Here is a 20932-nt window from a genome sequence, read left to right as displayed (position 1 = left end):
TCTCTCAAGTTGCTCTTTGAAGGCGCTTCTATGACATGGCTTCCATGGCCATCACCATCTATTCTTGCCCTCAAATAAGGCTGCTTCCTAAAAGGAGAATCAAGCCATGTAAATTAAGCACCTAAATGTTTAGTTCAAAATAGCACACAAAATTGCATTTTTTTGGCTCTGCATTCTTTTCCCAGCTACCCAGTTTACCCTTTCTAAGATAAGCCCTGCTCTATTTGTGTGCTATGGCATGCTTCACCTCCTGGGTTGCTATTAAAAAGTTACACAAGGAGGAAAACTTAAGTTCTTACAGGGATTCTACTATGCACAGCAATAGGTGAAGAGTGCTGTAAAACTCGGAGGTGAAGTCACAGAGGTACCAGCAGACTCATCAGAACAGAGTGGAGGTATTTTGGATGCTTACCGCATTGTCTTCCATCAGGTGCTGTGTCACGCCGTGCATGCTCACAGCCCTCACAAGAACACAATGACTGCGTGGGCCCATAAGGCAGTTCTTGTGCTATTACAAACCATATTTGTACTGATGAAATTGCTCAATACATGTGCACTGGAAATGGCTCTGAGGAAGGTGCTTGAAGCATTAACTGTAACATTAAAAACTGGCTTGCTGTTTACTATATACAATCCAAAGTATTCTTGTTTTGGGAGATAAAGACAGCCTGGAGGACAGCTTTTTAGTTGTTACACTACTGCTGCTGTGTTAGGTTGTATCTGAAGGCCATCCCAGTAAGGACATCCTTGGCTGCATCCACGTTTCATGTTGGGATGTCAGAAATGCCAGACTGCCCCTCTTCTGCACATGATGTGGTATGTCTTACCCCAGGAGGTTTGGCAAAGCCCCACTAGCATCACCTGGGCCTTGTTAAACTTCCACGGGGCAGAGATATGGAATGGGACCACGTGTCCCACATAAAGTGACTTGAAAGCCCCACTAGCATCACCTGGGCCTTGTTAAACTTCCACAGGGCAGAGATATGGAATGGGAGTTGATAACCTCTGGAAGCCCTATGCAACACAGATCTTCCAGATGTATTCTGGAGACAGTCTAAAGAACACCCTGAAGACAGCATGCTCCCAAAGTCTCAATTCTAGCATAACAACTGGGGCACCCTTTAGGCTTCCCAAAGGTTTCCCAAAGGCTTGGTAATTCAGAAGGGTGAGATTTTGGTCCCAGAGGCACTCACAGGCAGCACTGCAACAGCCTCCTGCAGACACAGGCAGCATCAGTACCAGCGCCAGACCTGCATCTGAGTAACCCTGTATTTTTATTTCCAACCTTCTAATATGCAATAGAGGAAGCAAAGAAAGGCAGTCATGTTCAAAATGTCAGCACAGCAATATGCTGGTGACCAAGCACAATGCATGACTAAATTTCATGCTTCCCTGAATTGCAACTAATTTACAGAGCTATCAGGCCACTGGCTTAATTCTCCTACTTAAATTGGCAGTCGTTTGACCCAGGAATTAGCCATTTAGTGAAATCCTTTCACTATAGGGCTTTATAATTTCTTACATTTATCCCAAACAATCAAATGATGCAAAAAGCTGTAACTTTCCAATAGAGAGCTTTATGGTACTCATTATATTTGAAACTCTCTCATTGCAGGACTCGAATGTGCATTATATGCATATAGAAACAGCATTCCAGTGATCTACTTCGGAGCAGGTTTAAAGAAGCTTGTTTCCCTGTTTCCAGTTAAAAACAAACAAACCAACAATAGAAACAACCAAAAACCTGAACAGCAAGGACCAGGAAAAGCATCCATCTACCTCAGGTCAATGGTAAAACAATGGGCAAGTGTTAAACACGAAGTTACCACTGCCCCATAGCTTTTTCTCTTTCAATATGGCCACAATTGCTCATGGGTCTGCTTGTCCCAGCACTGAGGCAAATTATCATTTATTTATGTATGGTCTCCCTTCTGTATGCTCTGAGTCTCACGCATTTGCCAAGCATCAAGGAAGCTCCTACCTGCTTTGAGCTTGCTTTAAATCAAAGATGAGTAACATTATGAATAGGTGAGAGCTTTTATCTTGTTTCTGCATCATGTCAGGCCTGAATGCAAATTCCCACTCCCAAGGGTACCTCAGCAGAAGTGAGAGGAAGAAAACAAAACATCTGCAGTATTTTGCTGGCAATAGCCAGGGCAAACATGGTTGAGTGGGCTATGCCAGTAGTAAAACATGTCACAAATACACATCAGAGGAGTGGCCACTACAAGGAGTGGCATACAGGTTGATATCCTTGTCACATTCACCCTGGATGCATATTACCACAACTGCTGTCCCTGCTACTGCTATGTTAATACCCTGAAAGTCATTGGGAGCTGCAAATTCAATTAGAAAGATATTTTACAACAGATTACGTTTTTGTAGGCTGGAGGATTGTAAATTTTTATTCCACTATAAAATGCTTTAAAATTAAGTAAACAGGGCTCAAAACTCTCAAGGAGAATTGCCTTCTGCATGTATTTAATTACACACAGTGTAACACGTATTAAAATTTAGGAGACAGAAGGGAAGTATGTCTGCCTGCAACAATTACATGTGGAATAAAAGCAGATCAATACTGCCCCTTTTCATGTCGATGACTTTGTATAAAGTCATGGAAAACTGCCACAACAAGTAGTTATTACTGCTACTACAGTGCAATATTAAACAGTGGTCAAGGAAAAGAAGCTTTTGATACAGAAATAGTCTGCAAAATACAGGCCTCCACTGTCAGGGTTCCAGTCAGCTACCTGTTCTTCACTATAAAAATAGGATGATATAATGAAATATAACAGAATTGGCTGTTATTTGTTATCAGTGGCATAAATACCAAAAAAAACATTGACATTAATAGCAAACTAAGTCAAATAATGCATTTTCTTAGTGCTTCTAATGGTTTTGTCATGCTGAACCGATGGCTGGTTGTATTCTCCTCAGAAAGCAGATTAATGTGTTCAAAGGAGACAGATAGAGGAATACCGAATTAACTCCTCATCTGTGGGCTGCAATTTACCTGCTAATTTTGCACACATGGATGACAGAATATTGATCACACCTGATTTCCCAGGCTAAGGCTGCAAGGAGGCTACTCCAGCAGACTCAGGATGAGTTCATAGCAGGAAGGGCAGAAGTTGCTTTAAGCTCTGAATGATCCCCCAAAACTGGCAAATCTCCCAAAAAGACTGTCCAGCCCTAGGTTCTGACTTCATGAAAACCCTTTTTGTTCTTGGGAACATGCTCACTGCAAACTCTCTGCCCATGAGGCCAAACTGTGCAAGTGTCTGTACTGAATGTAAGGACCCTGGAAGAACGACAGTCAAGCTCCTAAGCTGCATGCCACAACAGTTTGTAGGATTCAAGATAAAATGGATACTTCTGTTATTCATTGGATGGATCAAACTTTATATTCCTGCATTTGAAGAGTGAGGACCAGAGCAGAGCTTGTCTTGTTGCATTTGTTTAGACAGGAGAATGGAAAGGATCAAGAGTAGGGGTTCTCTCTGGCAATGCCTTTTTGAAAGAAGCTGTTGCATTTACTGGAAGTCCAGGGTGAGTCCGAGCCTGGATGCAGAGATGTATCTCTTGCTCAGTCTGAGGCAGATACCTCTTCCTGGCAACACGCAGGTCCTCTGCATCCTGCCACTATCTGTTACCATACCTGCAACACATTGCTTATTCACATTCGACTCCCATGTCTGCCCAACAATTTCTGTTGTCAGGGGTCTGATTCCAGGGTTGCCGTGTTTATATCCAAAGTGAAGTTCATGCTCCCCGAGTACAGACACCCTACCAGTGCTATTACTATTTCCTGGACACCTCAGTTACTTAGCACAATATAATTGCACATTATAAAATCACAGCTGGGCATCCAGTAAAGTAACCCAACAACAATTTACTAGTAACATGAGAATAATTCTTCCAGCTACATGCTGTGTTAATGGCTGTAGGTCACAGTGGTATGGGTACTCAGCTGTGGCTCTTTCACAGGCCACCATTGTCAACGACAGCACCTGGTTGTTCAGAGCTCTCCAAAACAAAATTTGCAAAGGGAGTCTCTTTTATATCAGTTTGTTTCCCTTCTTTGTTCCCTTTTGCCTGCTTTTATAATATGGAGTCTACAACTGATTTGAGACAGCAAAGAGGAAACAGCGAATGCTATTTCTTAAGGGGTTTTGGCATTCCAGTGTTTCCTTTAGCCATTGCTCTGTTACAGAGAACACATTTTGGTTTGGTACTGGAAGGTCTCTTAAGTGGGGGTCCAACAAGCAGACCACATTTTTTTGCATGCATTTTCTTTTCCCTTCCTTTGTAGCCCTGGATGCAAGCTTTGTTAAGGCAAACACTGCTCTGAAAATGTTATATATATATTTCGTGGTTGCTTAAGCTACAGCTCTTTTCAAAATCAACACCAACACCACAAGAAGGGCCTGGTCAAAGATTATCTGATCTGCAGTTATCAAGATGCCAAGGTCAGTTTGAACTGGAGGGCTCCAAGTTTTAATCACGTCTCCTCCAACTCACTATTAGTCATGGGGTAGAAACTCGTTGCTGGTAGTAGGCACACAGGGTTAGATTTTAACTCACTTTTGCAGCATTGTGCACCCCTAGATCCTCATTGCATTCTGCAGGTTAGAAGCCAGCTTTTCCACAAAATGACATAATATTTGCTTTTATATCTAGCAATTTTTCTGAAGTCTTGCTGTTGTTCAGTGCAAATAGTTTAGTCAGCAATGTCTACAGCAACAAAAGAACAAACTTTCTCGAAGAGCAAAGCTCCTATGGTAAGCCTTCTTCCTGTGTATATGATCCTAAGATGACAAATTTTACATTAGCTCCTTAAGGTGCCTTTTCTCTAAGACACGTATATAGATATGTATGTATCTGTGTCAATATGTATGTATCTGTGTCAGAATGGCTTATTAGAAAGGTACACCCTTCCAGCCATGCATGGCTGAAATCAGTGAGGAAGAAGCATCTAATGTGCGTGGACCAAGTCTGGCTGTTTGGGGCAGTGTTGCTTTGCATCAGGACAGTTAAATCAGGGGTGCTTCTTATAAAGCAGTGTCATTTCTCCAACCGCATTTTTTCACTCCTAGGAGCTGCTGTGCCTATTAGAATAGGGGATCAGCTCCAGAAAGGATGCTTTGAGGGCTGAATTTACCCAAACACCTTGGTTTGTACCGGTGGGACTGATAAAACGCATGGTTTTCAGACTTTTCCTGATTTGGGACTTAAATAAGCACCTACAATAATGCCTAGAGTAGCAGTATCTTCCTTCAGGCTCCTTCCTTAAACCCCTTTTGTTTTGTCACGTAGTACAAAAAGCAGCTCTCAACTTTAGGACATTGCCTAGAAACCACTTAGGCTTAATCTATAAATCAGTGATGATGTTTCTCAGCACCTGCTTTGTTATCAAGAACACATGAACATAAGCTGGCTCTGGTGTGACACGGTCACAAAATATAACTACAGGTAGTTACTACAAAAGATCTTTTCCAAACTCTTTCTGAATTTATGGTGTTTTTCAGCAACAAACAGAATTCAGTTCCAGTGAATGACATAATAAAGTGTTAGAATGACAGCATTGTATCTGATGATACAGACTGAAACAAATTTGAGGTTAACGAACAGATGGAAGAATGAATGGAAATGGAATGTGATTCCTATAAGTTCTATTTCCCTAGGGTTGAATGTACATTCAAACCATGTTAGATATCTCCCTGAAAAGATTATGCAGTGGAGGATAAATAACTAATAATAAAAATGAATCACGCAGTGACGTGTGTCTTTAAAGATCTCGCTCTGACAAATAAATCTGCTACAACCAGCTCTCTACTTAATTCTTAATATACAGCAGGAAATCCATATTGGAATCAAGTATTTGATTCAATTTTACGGCCATCAGAAAACATATAATACACCTTCCTGCAGACTCGTGTCAAATAAAAATCAGCAGTAGAAGAAAACTTACTGTATTCTGCGATGAAATTAAGTAATGGCATGTGTTACTTCATGAAAAACATGAGATGTAAACGTGATCAATACTGCTTCTATTGGTAGCTCATGCTCTATATGCTAGCTTTTTACTAAATCGTACATAACCAGAAAGGTACATGCAAAAGGTGGTTGCCTTTTTTAATGGAAAGGAAGTCCAAACCAATGACTATTCTGACTCTCACATGATTTTGTGTTTCTTTCCATTGGTTTGGTGTATGCATTTAGGAATAGACAAACACGATTTTTACATTAAGGAAATTAATCGAAAATGCAGACCCTATCAGCTGGTGCTGTGTTATGCAACCATATAAATCCAACAACGAAATACATACAAAAATATTATTGGGGATTGGAGATACAGGATGCTGCTTTGGGATTAATACAAGAGCATATTTGAGAAGGAGCATAGATATCCTATGACATTTCCAAAATAAACGGGATCCTGTCAGTTATATGGTACACCTTGACTAGATGTGTGCAGATAAAGCCTCAAATTCACAAAGCCCCATTTCACTTAAAGACAGGTAAGACCCTGATTATGGTGCACAAAGTGGTCGCTTGAAGTACTGCGCTGGCCCAGCAAAGGGTATCACACACTGTGTTTGTGGCCTAACAGGAGGTCGGTTTGGGCAGGAGTGCCCTGGACTTTTCTGCCACCCAGCACTCCATACCCTGAGGCTGTGGCTGCAGGAGGCTGCGCTCAGTCACTGCAACTGATTTATCTCACATTATCTAGCTGTGCAGAAAGGTCAGAAAAAAAGGAGTAGCATCAGCTCTTCTTACCTTTTACTTTGCTTTCATTATTTTTCCTTTATCACTATAACCTTGTCTTCGGCAATTGAAAGGAGAGCAAATACATTTCCTCCTATGCCTCTTGAAGACGGCTCAGTGGGTCAATTTTCACAAGTACCCATCAACCAGGAGCAGATCGGGTGGATCAGCGTCTCTCAATCACAGTGCTGCGCAGCAGGATGACTTCCACAATGCTGTAAACATGGTAGACATTTCAATTTGATTTTCATTTTCCTTGAGCTTCAAAGTATTGGCATTTGTCACCTCTAAAGACACCAGCTACTTTTTTCACCACTCTGTAGAGACGAAGAGGGTTTGTTCCAGCAAAGCCCCCTTAATATGAGAGAATGCATATATGGCAGGAAGAAAATCCTCCTTGCCTTGAACATATGGCTGTCCCAAAATATGGATTGGGAAAGTCCCAGAAATGCAGAAATTTTATTACAAAACAGGAAAAATACAGACGATGCAGCATCCTGCAGCACATTAACACAGATGCCTCTTTATAAACACAACATCCCAGAAAAATCTCAAAAAGAATTTTGTTGGTAAAGATTTTGGCTGATGGGAAAAGGCAAGCTTAGAAACTCTTAGATAAAGCTCACCATGTAGGATAAATGGATCCCACTGAGTGCAATGCATCTGTAGGCAAATTTGCCTTCATAATGCCAATGCACTCTTCTGAAAGCATAACTGGGACTTGAGAGATGCAATAAGCCCTGCACTGCTGCTGTATGCATGGACCAATTTAACTCATCAGCTTGATCATGAGAGCGTGGAGAACTATTTTGTGGCTTAGTATGAATCTTCCAGTAGATCTGACATATGCTAAAATGCTCTTTTCTTTTTAATGGAAGGCAGTTCAATGAAACGGCTTAGAAAACAGACAAACCAGCCTGCTTGGAGAAAAAGGTATTCATTGTCTTTGCTGGAGGAAGAGATCACAGGCAAGGAAAACTGCAGTGACTTTCTGCACCCTCTCAGGGATTTCTGAAATGCAGCACTTACTCACTTACTTACTTGCAAATGAATTCCTCTAAAAGGGGGTTCCACTCTGTTTTTTCAACTTAGAAGTCACAGCTCAACTCTGGAATATGCCTCAGTGTTCTAAGTGAATTTAAATGTACGGAGAGAATGGTACAAGATCACATAGAAATCCAGACTCCTGAGCTCCCCTGGCTGTAGTCACTCCTTCTTCCCATTTTATAGGATCCTGTGAACATAAGTTATAATCATAAAAATTATCTTTGTAAGAAGGCCATTTGTCCATTCCTTCTCTCTGCATTTAATCCACTCACAAAATGATGGGAAGGGGAAAATGAAAACAAACCCTCCTGGCCCCACTATTAATTTTCTGCCATCTTTGTGAAATACAGAAATCAGGGGCAGGGAAAGGGGTGAGAGCTACAGGAAAGAGAAAGAAATCTCTTGTACATGGGAGCAGAAATTACCAATGCCCAAAACATCCCCCTGAAATACAGGGAAATCGTCTCCTCAGTTGAGGTGGTTTAAATCAAATCAAGATCAAACGGTTTATTGATTTATAGACAGCACATAAATAACTGCTACTCTGTGCCCTATATGCTCAGGATCAATACCAGTGATAGAGGAGATTCATCACCAGACACTTGCAAAGTGTTAATATGTCCTTGCAGACACCCCTCATGCCTTCCCATGCCACCTCTAAGACACAGCACCTGTGGGGCACACAAGCCCCCATGCCCTGGCTGGGAGGGCTGCAGTCGGCCCCTGGCCTTCCCTGGGTACCAGCCCCAAACACACCTCATGTGATTATTGCTCCTTTTCAAGCTGGCTTCTCCTTTATCCAAAGTCTCTTTATAATTCACAGTTACTGTTTAACCCAGCTGATGATCATCTTCCTCAGGTACTGCACCAGTCTGGGGCAAATACCCTCTCAAGCAGCTCCTGGGTGTTTACATGAGCAGGCTTATGGCTCACTTTTCTAGCTTTGCAGCTGCTGCTATTCAGGCCACCCGACCAAAAGGAGGGGTGCAGGTCCCTTAACATTCACCCCTGTCCTCAAGAACATATGGTGCATAATCTTCTAATTAAAGCTAGATGAGCTACAGAAATAAAAGCAGGGAACTGGACTGCCTGGAGAGGCCACGCTGGATCTGAGGTTCTCCTACGCAGTGGCAGGGTAGACATTACAAGCTGAAGAGACATTACACCTGCACGAGACTGTGTGCTTTAGAAAGAGGAAATGACAAATCTTAGGGAGAATCACATCACCATTTAGCACCCAGAAGACAGTTTTAACATTACAGTCTATTAGTTCAGGAGAAGCATCTCAGCTTTCCATTTATGTCCATCTCTGAAATAGGCAAACTTTTTACAATTAGACTCATGCAACTATCTCAAAAGCCAGAGCATGCAACTTTGTGTAATTTTTTCCAGCATGTACTTGCTGTGCATTAGATCGAACAGACTCCTGAAAGCAACAATCCATGCTTTAAATACATTAACTTCTTGGTATAAAGGCAGCTACAAACATGTTTTTCATTTACATTGCGGTAACAAAATCAGAGCTAAATTGGAGCCTTAATAAAAAGAAATGAGTGCATGACTCACTATGTCCTCAATACTTTCAAAAGCTCCCCTAGTATCATTCATGAGACCTCATTCTGACTCTCTTCAAGGTGTCAGGCACTCATCATTTATTTTTATAAATCAAAGTGTTTGCCAGGAGCTGCCTTTCCTTCATCAATACCCAGCTGCATCCTAGTTCAAACATCTGAAGGCTGACTGTGATTAACAGTGGCAATGTCTAAAGCAACCTTTGTGCAAATGCACCATTTCTATAATATCGAATGTAATACTAGTGCTTCAGCATATACTGACATTAAAATTAGTTGAAAAGAGAACAAAGTTTTATCAGCAAAACCTTTTAACTAGGCCTTTAACAGGAGCTTCATGATTCAGGTCCTAGACTGCTCACCGCTCTTTCTTACTTATATCACTCCATATACTCCAGTATGTATCTGTGACTTTATGAAAGCTACTGTGTTAATGTTGAATCATCTTTGGGCAGGGGTGATTCGTATAACTACATCTCAGCAAGCAAACTCACCCTCTATCAATTATATATTTGTTATAAGGTATGGTGCTCTATGTACTGCATATTCCTAGTAGAGACATTTCCATCCAGATGCTGAACGGAGTTCTGCCTTCCCCACAGACACTGGGAGCACTGTCCTGAGTGAGACTCACAAGAGCAAACCCACAGGTTGGATTAAGTGTTCAACATTCTGTCACTGCCACACACCTCAGTCCCAGTGAAGGGATGCTTGCAGCCAATATGCAAGAAGGCTGCTGTGTGAGAATGGGAAAAAAGCTCTAGGTTTAATTACTGATTCCCTTCTCTTTGCTTTTTCTTTTGGCAAATCTGGTTCAGACAGAAGATACCTAATAGGTATCTACCTGTACCTAGTAGGTACTGGGGAACCAGAGCACTCCTTCTCTATATTCATCTTTGCTCTCACTAATCTTTATTGAAGTATTGTTTTTCTCCTATAAAACAGCTAGAGAGATGGAATTATCTTTGGAATTCAGACTTGTACTTTTAGTAAAAGAAAAGGCTACACATAGGACCTTGCTTCTGCTCACATTAATGTTTACGCATGCATTTAATTCTCCTCACCTGAGTGCAACTGTGCATGTACATTTGCAGAACTGGGGCCAAAATAATTAGAGTTTATACGAGACTTGAGACAGGGAAGTATTCCATTACCATGATGAATCCTTTAAGAGTGTTATAAAACAGTCAATTTCTCAGAATTAAATAGAATATTTGTTGCTAATCAAAGGTGAATAGTCTACATTTAATAGCATAAGAATATATAATATTTAACAGCTCCATAATCCATGGTTATTTTTATTTCACTAATGTTTATTGCAAATGGAAGAGAGAGAATGAGAAAGCCTTCCCTTATACTATCAGAGACACTTGGGTTACATTTTTACATTAGGTGGCACTAATACCCTATTAACTGGTATTAATGTAATATGCAGGAAGACTTCAATTTCATAAAGCTAATGTATAACTGTTACACTTCACAAAGCATATAGTACAGTACTAAATGCAGGCTTTTCTAGAACTTACTTATACAAGTTATAATAACCTTCAGATGTTCTTTAGCACAACCAAGTCAGATCACGTTTTGAGATGCTGGGCAGTTTCAGAACCCTGGACCAGTCTCAGATGTCCAGTACATGTCTCTGTCCACTGCCACCATAAGGAATTGGTGTTAAATCAGATAATTAACTAATCTTCAATGGGACAGGTAGTAGAAAACAATTGCCAAGGGTACTATTTGCATCCGATTACAAAGTACCTTTTTATTACACACTAAAAGAGTTTCCTATCAATCAATTAAAAGGTGCAAAAGAATGTCATCTGCTGTAAAGAGTGATGTGGCACATACATATCGCAGTACAGATGTCAAGTCTTGGTAAGCTTCACTACTGAGTTCACTGGGTTAGGGTCTGCGATTCCCTTCTGCAATGCAGCACATGCCCTGCCAAGCCCAGGCAGGGAGCTTGGTGAGCCACAGTAGAACTCCTGATTTCAGGTAAGTCACACTGGGATGGCAGGAAGGGGGAACCAAGGGGCAATTCTTTCAAAAAATACAGTAAGAGATGGCTGTACAGGCACGGTATTGCAACACTGAACACTCTTAAGACCAGCTCCTGCACAGCAAGTACCTAAAGTGAAGTGTTAGCGTTGCCTGCTTTGTGTCTGGAGTAACTTGGGCACATCATGTGCTAGACAAGCTCACAGAGAAAAGTGCAGGCTGGGCACAGTGGTTAGGAGTCTATAAATTCAGTAAGCCTGCTTCATGAAATGAAGCAGCACTAGGCTCCAAGCAGTAGGTCTGAGCACAAACATCATTTTATCCATGTAAGGATATCTGTAAAACAACTGTGACTTATTGTCCAAGTTTGATTTTGATTTAAAAGTCAAGTCCTCTATTTGCACCTGCTGATTCACATACTTTAGAGAAACCCAGGCACAGCGAACGGTGTCACAGACTGCTTGCCATTCCCTGTTTAAACATACACGTGCTCCTACACATATAAAGGCATTAGTGCTTTTCCACGGCACCTAGCACACAGGAAGGTGGGAAGCTGAGCATTCTTAAAGGCATTACTTAAGCGTATCACCTGCCAAGGGTTCAAAGAAGTCAGATGGGCTCCCCATTTTACAATCACATTTTTCATTAGCTGTACTGCACAACCCATCGCCTCGTGGCTCCCAGCTCGGTGGCGTTTTGTTACCGTGCACGGTGTTTGCTATTGATAACTGCCAGGTTAATTGCTCAGGAGAGTCGTGAGTTCTACTTGCCAGCACTAACCCTGGAAAATAATTGACAAAGCTGTGGGGTGGCTTTTTAAAGGGAAGCCTTTTAAGGGATTCATGCATCAGGTATGAGAAATCTCAAGAAGGAGCAGAAATGAACAACTGATATAAATCAGAGGAAATGGCTTTTCTGTAAAGTACATCCCAGAAAATGTGCACAATTAATTAGAAGGAGAATTATTAAGGGGAGAATGTGTGGAATTTTCTTTCTGGCAAAGCCCATGCTAACACAGACCTGAAGACAATAAAATAAAAGAATCAAGATTAACTTATTTCATTTCAACATTTTTAGAAGGATTTGTGGTTAATTCACTGTTCAAACTAACTAGAAGAGTTTTACAGAGCAAAGAGCATCTCCCGGCCAAGTCTAGCTCCCTGCTGGAGGCAGCAATCCGACAACAAGGATACATTCCCACACACTACCTTACCCCAAGCCAACCATCATGGGTAGCAGATGTTCAGGTATTCGGTTATCAAGTCTTCCCTTCTGCTGGCTCCTGCCACTGTGCCAGCAGCCTGGGGAGGTGAGAAGCAGAGAGCTGGTAGGCAGCATGTCAGAGACACACACAGGGCTTCCTAAAATCAGAATCAGCACTTCTCTGCAGTGGTTTTCTTTCCTTAGGTGGTCAGCATTTTTAAAGGTTTGACCCTACTGTTTTCTACAGAATCCATTTTCTTTTCTCATAAGCTTTTAAAACTTTTATCAGTTTCCTATGCTGCCTATTTCAAGGAATTCCTGTTTCAAAGGGTGTTTTATTTTGGTGACAGGTAGGCATTTGACCAGATATTCTTCTGGTGTATTATAACCTATTCTGGGTACAACCACATTTAGAGTTGTGAGGCTGGTTTTACATTTACAGTGATTTCCTTGTCAAATATCCCCCAACCAGAGAGAAGGAATTATCTAGCATTGTTTCTAAAGGCAGTTAGTTCCCACGTTGGATCTTCCCCGCGTTACACCTACTCCAGTATTTGGGTTTTCAGGTAACTTCAAAAAACAAGTGTTTTGGATTGTTTTCCAAGAATTGTCTGGTTGGTTTCTCATAATTTGCTGGGACTTGATTTAAAGTTAGTTGTAATGAACTATGTAACTGCAACAGTACTGGGAGCATTTCCCACCAAAGTCAAACGGATACAGGTTTAAACAAGGTTAACCTAAGAAATTAACAGTGTGCAATGCAGAGTGAGGAATAAAATAAAAACTATTGAGGAAGAAGTGCTTGGAAACTGAAGATGTGTTACGTAAGGTAAACAAAATATTGTATAATAGGTCTACCTGAGCTTTGTTTGGTATAGATTTTTGCCTTTATAGGCTTGGTCAACCTAACAGCATGCAGTTCATGTGGAACAAACTCATGTTTGGGTTGAGTGTGAGCAAGATCCAAAATCAAAGCCCCTTTTATTTTTTCTCCTGGTTTGTGCTTTAGTATCATTGACAACGTTAATTTCACATCTATATTGGAATGTCGTATTAGAGCAATAAAGGGGTGTTCCATTTTCACAGCTGGCATTTTCAAGTGAACTGTTTATTGTAATAGAAGGGATTTTATTGTAATAGAAGGGATTTCATGTGCCTTGTGTAAGAAAAGTAAAATGTGGTGAAGGTTGGGAGGAAGCTGGGACAAGACAGCTCTCTGCAAATTATAGTTAAACCTAAGCCAAAAGCCTACATTTGAATATCAGGATCTCTTTACATTCCAGAGCTTTGAAGAATAGCTAAAAATTCCTACATAAACCATCCTAAACTCTCCTTAGGGCATTACTGAACTCCATTTGAATTTTTGTAGCTTACGTCTATCATCTTTGCTATGAACACAATGATAACTGACTTTAACTGGCACTGAAGTGTTTTTCTCAAATCTGTGGCAGGCTTATACACATATGCATCTTTGCCTTCTCCTTCCTGGAGCTGCAGGAACCTCCTCAGTCAGGTTTCCCACTGCTCTGTATCCAGTAAAAAAGGCATGTGAATTTTGCAACCCACCACAAAAACCAAGGAGATGAGCTTCTGCCTTTGTTTTAAATGGCTGCAAGTAACTTTTGAAAGCCAGGTACATACAAAACAAACCAGGAGTGCAAGTCCTGCTGTGCTGTTGATGATTGTGGAATGACACGAGAGAAGAGCAGCAAAGGGAGGCTGAATGGAGAGCATTGTGGCAGGTGTGATTTACAGTTTGGGAAACCTCAGACTGAAGAAGAACTGAGCTTGCCCTATTTAGCATACCAAGAAATGTGGCAGGCTCTTTTTGCAGGGGAGGGGAGGAGTGGGGAATGAGATGCTGAGAAGAAATTTCACTGATGTACTGAATTTCATCAATTCATTGAATTACATCATTTCATTATATTAATAATATATTAATATACTATTTGTATTATTAAATTCATATATTAAATTATAATATTATACTGTTATGCCATACTATTATATTAATGATTATATATTTTGCATATGCATTATTATATTACATTGGATTATTATATTGAATTATATTATCATATTGAATTAATTATATTTTATCCACATATTGAATAACACCATTTCGTTGATGTATTGCTGAATGAAAAGGAAATACTGGTTATTGAGAGCTCTGTAACAAAAAAGATACAAATGGCTTGAAGTGAAGACAGACTGATTGTTCACTAATGATAACATGCACATGGGGAGACTGCTAAGAGTCTACCAACAGTCTGATTTTACTTCTTTATGACAAGACTGGACACTTCTCTAGAAGATATACCTTTGCCAGATACCAAAGAAGTTTTCATCAAACCAAGTATTTTTGCCCCATAGAAGACAAAAATGTTACAGTTCATGATAGATGAGGATTAAGATAAAAGCTTTAATGCTTTCTTCTGTATTAAAAAATATTGATTTCGGAGTAAATACATGAAGAACAGCACATTTTCTTACGTTCATTGCTGATGGCATAGGAAGCTCAGCTATCATGCATGAGAAACTATACTGCAGCCAAAGAAAATACCCAGAATAACTGTAAATCACAGTCAGGAGTTAGCAGATGTTGCATTTTAATACAGTAATGTGAGCTGAAAGGAAAAGCTATAGGAAGCAGAATATCAACAAATGTTTTTTCTCTCCCATGCTGTATCTCCCCTCATAGTCATTCATTGCAAGTATTAGAAGAAATCTCTTCTGCCCTATTTGCTGTGTTTAGGCTTTTGCACAAAAGCTGCTCTGAGGTGTGTGAGGTCCATCATAAAGTCTGAGTAAAGGCTTGTGAGTATAGTAGGAGGGATGTTACTTGTAAGTTCGGTCCTTTAAAATGTTTTTAAAACTTGTAAGATGCTCCACTCACCCAAACACTGAATGTGTGTTAATGTAAGCAGTACCAGAGCACTGAGTGATGAAACGATAGTGGATGCTGTGTTCACTGGTGAAGGGAATGACAGGATTTGTGCTGCCCCAAGGAGGGGCCAGCACAGGTCTTGCTAAGAGGGTGAGAAATGCAGCTATAATGTACCAACAGAGTGACATTAAGGGAAATTAGATTTTGTATAGTGGGAAAAGCAAGTATGAGAAGTGGCTATGGGAGCATTTGGAATGACTGGCCATTTTGCACTCATGGCTGGGGTGATGTCTGCAGCGTGCTTTTTAGGAGTACAGCAAAACCCTGTGCGCATAAAAAATCAGCATTTCTGTGTCCATACAGTAAGGGTCTGTGTGAATGACGACTGTGGAACAGCTTGTACACTATTCATTTATACCCTAAACCACAAATTCTTAGGTCACCATGTACAAAGACTTGCACTGCCTTCCAGCCTTCAGAGTGCCTGGAAGAGCTGTCCTCAACAGGTGGATACTGGCTGTGATGAAATGACACTGAGAAATGTGAGAGGTGGCAAAAGAGAAACTATCACTGCAGTCCCACACTCAGTCCGCGACAGCACTCATTAACAGCACCAACATGGATACAGAACACATTAAAACCAGTAATTCTTTACATATAACACCCCAAGAGTAAATGACCACTATCAGTGGAAGGCAGCAGGAAAATCAGACTCATTTCTATTTCTGAATAGTTTACCCCATCAGGGATAGGGCTTTATTTGACTCTGAACAGCAGCAAGGGCAATGCTGCTGCCCTGCTTTCTAGTTCATCTTGTGCTCTCTATAAACATTATGCTAATAGCCAGCTATTGTCATGAGCAGGACTAGATAAACGGTGATGTTAAGAGTATATTGACACTCCTATCCACACGCCATTTCCTGCTTAAGTCTGCCAGAAGAGGGTAAGATGGGGCAAAGAAAAAAGTCAGTATTATGTACACCGAACACAACGTTACACTTGAATCACTTCATCTCACCTATATACGGGGCTACACAAGGACTCATAATGCACTCAAATTTTGTGTTGCATCTCTATCGAAAACAAGTTTGGATTGGAATGCTATTCCAGATATGAAAAGGCATTTTACTGAACAAGCTCTAGTATTTTAATTATAAAAATAGTTAATTTTATGTATTTCTTTATCATGCAGCAATAGCAGTATCTTCCCCTGTTCTGACGCCTGTTCTCTTTAACTTCCTTTCCATGTCATGTCTTCGTTTTCCTTTCTCTGGCCCATCTCCTCCTCACCATTACCAAGCGATGGAAGTTGACAACATAAGGGAAGGTCTCAGCCCTGCCTTACTGTTGTCAGGCTGTGGCAGACCTTCCCCAGCTGCCTGCTGGTGCTGGCACAACTGACGCTTTGAAGGGGGAATGTTGCGCTTAAAAAGTCTTGTTGTACTGCTACATTAAAACTGAGTATCCAGATTACTGTTAGGTTACCAGCAGTGGTAATCTCACAGCAGCATCTGAACTACCATACAAGCAACATGCAAAACCTGAGCACATCAAAGTCCAAGAGCCCTGTTGCAATGCCTGGGTAAAAAGCATAGAACTAACATATTCCCATGGTGTATGCTTTAAGTCTATGTGGGCAACGCAATTCATTCCTCAACTTCTCCTGCCGTGGACTTTTCCAGTAGGAAACAGCACCTTTGAATATCGATTCAGTGTTTGTGTTTGGAGTGGAACATCATTAAGAAGTACAACTTCACCTTCTTACTGCTACAATAAATGCAAGAACCCTTGCCTTTCCTCTGGCCTGATAGTATCAAATCAATATTCCCCAGGTAGAGATCTCAGTGATAGGCTTAGTTCCAACATTCTTTTTTATTATTTCTTCCTTTTAACCTTTGTGAGAGATTGAAATTACATCAGTGCATCAACCTGGATCACTGTGCCTTAAATCAAATCTTTCTGCTCTCTATTCTCATCTGATGTGCGAAGCTTTATTTGACTGTCTGGAATTTATAACCATGTTTCTGCAGAGCTCTCATGACCTAAGCCACAGCTTCAACTTATTGTTAGAGTAATAGCAAAGAGCCAGGTAAGAGCTGTGGCAGCTAAAAGATGTGTCTTGCTCCAGAACAAACAAAATACCCAGGGCCTGCAGCCTCTCTTATCAGAGAAGCGGTTTCCTGCCCTCCACATGCTGATTTAGACAGTGACATGGAAAAGCTCTGAACTGAAGGATATTCTCCACATCCGAAGCTTTGGGTGACATGGTTTAGTGTGAGGTGTCCCTGCCCATGGCAGGGGGGTTGGAACTGGATGATCTTAAGGCCCTTTCCAACCCTAACTATTCTATGATTCTATGAGGGCAATGCCTCCATAAACAATGTGGCTCTTTGCATTTCCAAGTGCATAAAAAACATGGGCATATTTATTTCAAAGTATGGTGAAGGATAATGTATCATGAATCGCTGTTATATCACTAAGGAAACACATATATTTATTGGTTCCTAGCATGTCTGCAAGGGCTATACAACTGTCACGTGGGGCAGAATTACTGTGGTTCAAATACAGATGTATCTGGAGTAGAAACATGCACGAGAGCAAAGAAATACTGCAAACCAGTTCAGGAAATCAAATAAAGAAGGGAAAAGAAGCTGTAAAGTAATTGAAACTTCAAAGGTAATGTAGGCAGGGAAAATTTAATTACCCAGTTTAGAACATGACCAAGGCACATCTGATTTATAGTCCTCCTTGGTGAAACCTGCTGAGGGGAAGTTAATCAGTGTTAGGGGCCAGGATGTGGTTGCAGTAATCTGGAAGTCCAAAATACTCAAGGTGAATAATGGGGTAAGGTGCAGCACTGATTTTGGCTGTGGAGGAGGAGGGAATGACAGCACTGATTACTTACCCATAAATACCATGTCCTAAAAATGTGATGGGTTTTCCTTATCAGCTCTCCTATCAAGCTACTAACAAGGGTAAAGGCTGACTCAGCTTAGAAATCACGGTAAGACCCTAACTCAAGGAGATGTGACAGCAGGTATCGTTTTATATTATTTTCAAATGGCTTTGGCTCCTTACTCAGTCTCTGCCCATCCTTTGCCAACACAACTATGTTCACTGTTGAAAGAATGAAAGAGGGTTTCTTCATCAGGTTGGCTATATTTTCATTACACTGTGCTCTCAGCTCCTGAGCTTTGGATAGTTGTTGCTTCCTTATTGAGAACATACATAAGAAATCTTTAAGCCACACCTCAGACAATCCCGAAATACTTCCCCAAAATGCAGCTTTCTCTAATGAAACTGCTAAGCGTGTGACTTCTGTCTCCGAAGGCAACCTCCCTTTCCAACAGGGAATGCTCTCCCAGGAGTTGACAGGGACACGTCATCCCTCTGCCACGTGCACGCAGGGCAGTTTTGTGCGGTAAGCACAAACTTTGCCAACTTTTTCCCCATTGTAAGTTGATTGCATGTGTTATGTGTGGATCTTCTGTCAGTCCGTGAGGTCAGCATGCCAGATGCTAGCTTCCAGGATAAAATCATCACTGAAACCGTGCTGCTGACTTTGCAAACATATAGTGTACACACACTGCTTTTTGTCACTCCTGCTCAAGACAGTTTATCTTATTTGCCCCGTACAATTAATCCTTGTGAATAAAAAATTAATGCAGAAATAAACTCAGAAGTAGAGTCCTTTCAAAGTCCTTAATTAAAGAATTTGAACACTACCAATTTAAACACCAGGCTTGCAGTTTAAGTTCGTAGTCTTTTACCCAGTATACCCAGTAATATCAATATCACGGGAAATGCTATTTCTTTCTTCTTCCCTATGCTACAGTTCACATACTTCTACAATCCTGTGGTAAATTATATCTGGAGGAAATGGAGTGGGAAATGCCTTCTCAGTCTCTTTGACATTATAAAGAACATTCAGATGGGAGCACACCAAAAAAAAACCCCAAATGAAACACACACAAAAAAATCAAATCAAAACACAGCCACCTTTTTCCTTTTTTTTCTCCCAAAATAATTATTTGTTAGAAAAAAAACCAACCTGTCATCAAGACAGCGTAAGCTGAGGCAATATTTAAGTACAGTTATCCTGGTATAAAGGCTCGGTATACAAAAAAAAAGCTAATCTGAAATCTTTTAGATGAGCATTTCACAACTTCAGTCCAACTATTTGTGGCATTCACTTGTAAACATACTCTAATAAGCCAGCAGAATATTAGGCAAAGAAAAATGTAAACATTCCCGATTATTTGTCACTTTAAGCTACCCACACTTTTCCAGCCAGTGTATTAAAACCCTCAAAATTACAAGTTGGATTGCCTATGGGAACGGCTATGAAAACAGACTGCAAAACCTCAAGTATGTTATAACTTTTTGCATATGTACCCAACATACACTGGTGTAAAAAATGACCGTGTGCTGGTAACTTGGTAAGACAATTCTGCAGTTAAGCGGAGCTAAGCACTGAAAACGCAAGCTAAAATACTAATTTCAAAAAACCCTCTGATTAAAAGACATCTAAGTTTCCTACTTTTGGAAATGCACCATCCACTCACTCCTCTTACATGCAATAAACAATAATGCTTTAAAATTAGGGTGTAGTACTCTTTGCTGGTTTAGATTATGAGATTTTAGGCAACCTTTATTTCATCCTCCTCCCCAGCCCTGTGATACTGTTGTTTGTCTGCGTCGTGGCTCTTGCACAAAATGCATTCTTTTTGGGTAGAGCTAACCCAGAAGACATGCACTAGCAGCACGTACAATGCACTCCAATTGCAAATGGATGCTCAGTACATGCAAGGCAGTCTGAACTAACAAAACCTGAAAAAGCCTGAAACGTGGCACTCTCACTACTAATTTCACTCTGCAAGTACATTCCTCTCAGTCCATGCTACTAGATAATCCAGTCATTGAACCCATTTCGGAAACACTTGCCATGCATTGTGAGATTCAGTAACTGTGGGCAGCAAAATTCCTGTTGAATTATTATAATAAAAGCATCCAAACTTTCAAGTCTGACAGCTAACAAATATCAACATTACAACTTCTCCTAGACAAAAGCTATTTCTGAAGGACAGAAGCAAGTACAATGGTCAGGGATGTGTTAAGTTGCAGCTACGTGTATTTGGAGGATTGCAGAGTAAGGACTCAGTATCAGCATTACCTTTAAACTAGACAGATTTTGACAATGGCTATGCCAGCTACGATGTACTGCTGTGAATTACAGCACAAACTGACTCCACTTGGCAGAGCTCCTGGGTATGGAGTATAGCTTGACTTGTGTCTATGCTACTGCCACTTCACTGTCTATGTTTTTTCAAGTTAGTTAAAGCGAACACATTCCACTTTTACCTTTGAAACACTATGCTGGTACCCCCAAATCTGAGAGGAAAGCAGAGACAGTTTGAAAAAGGCATGAGGACAGTAATGCCAGTCAAGAGACGCATAC

This window comes from Pezoporus wallicus, unplaced genomic scaffold, assembly GCF_028554395.1.
Source record: "Pezoporus wallicus isolate ANWC-B61680 ecotype Strahan unplaced genomic scaffold, APGP_CSIRO_Pwel_v1 contig_6814, whole genome shotgun sequence".
NCBI lineage: Eukaryota > Metazoa > Chordata > Aves > Psittaciformes > Psittacidae > Pezoporus > Pezoporus wallicus.
Note: the sequence above shows the minus strand (reverse complement) of the source record.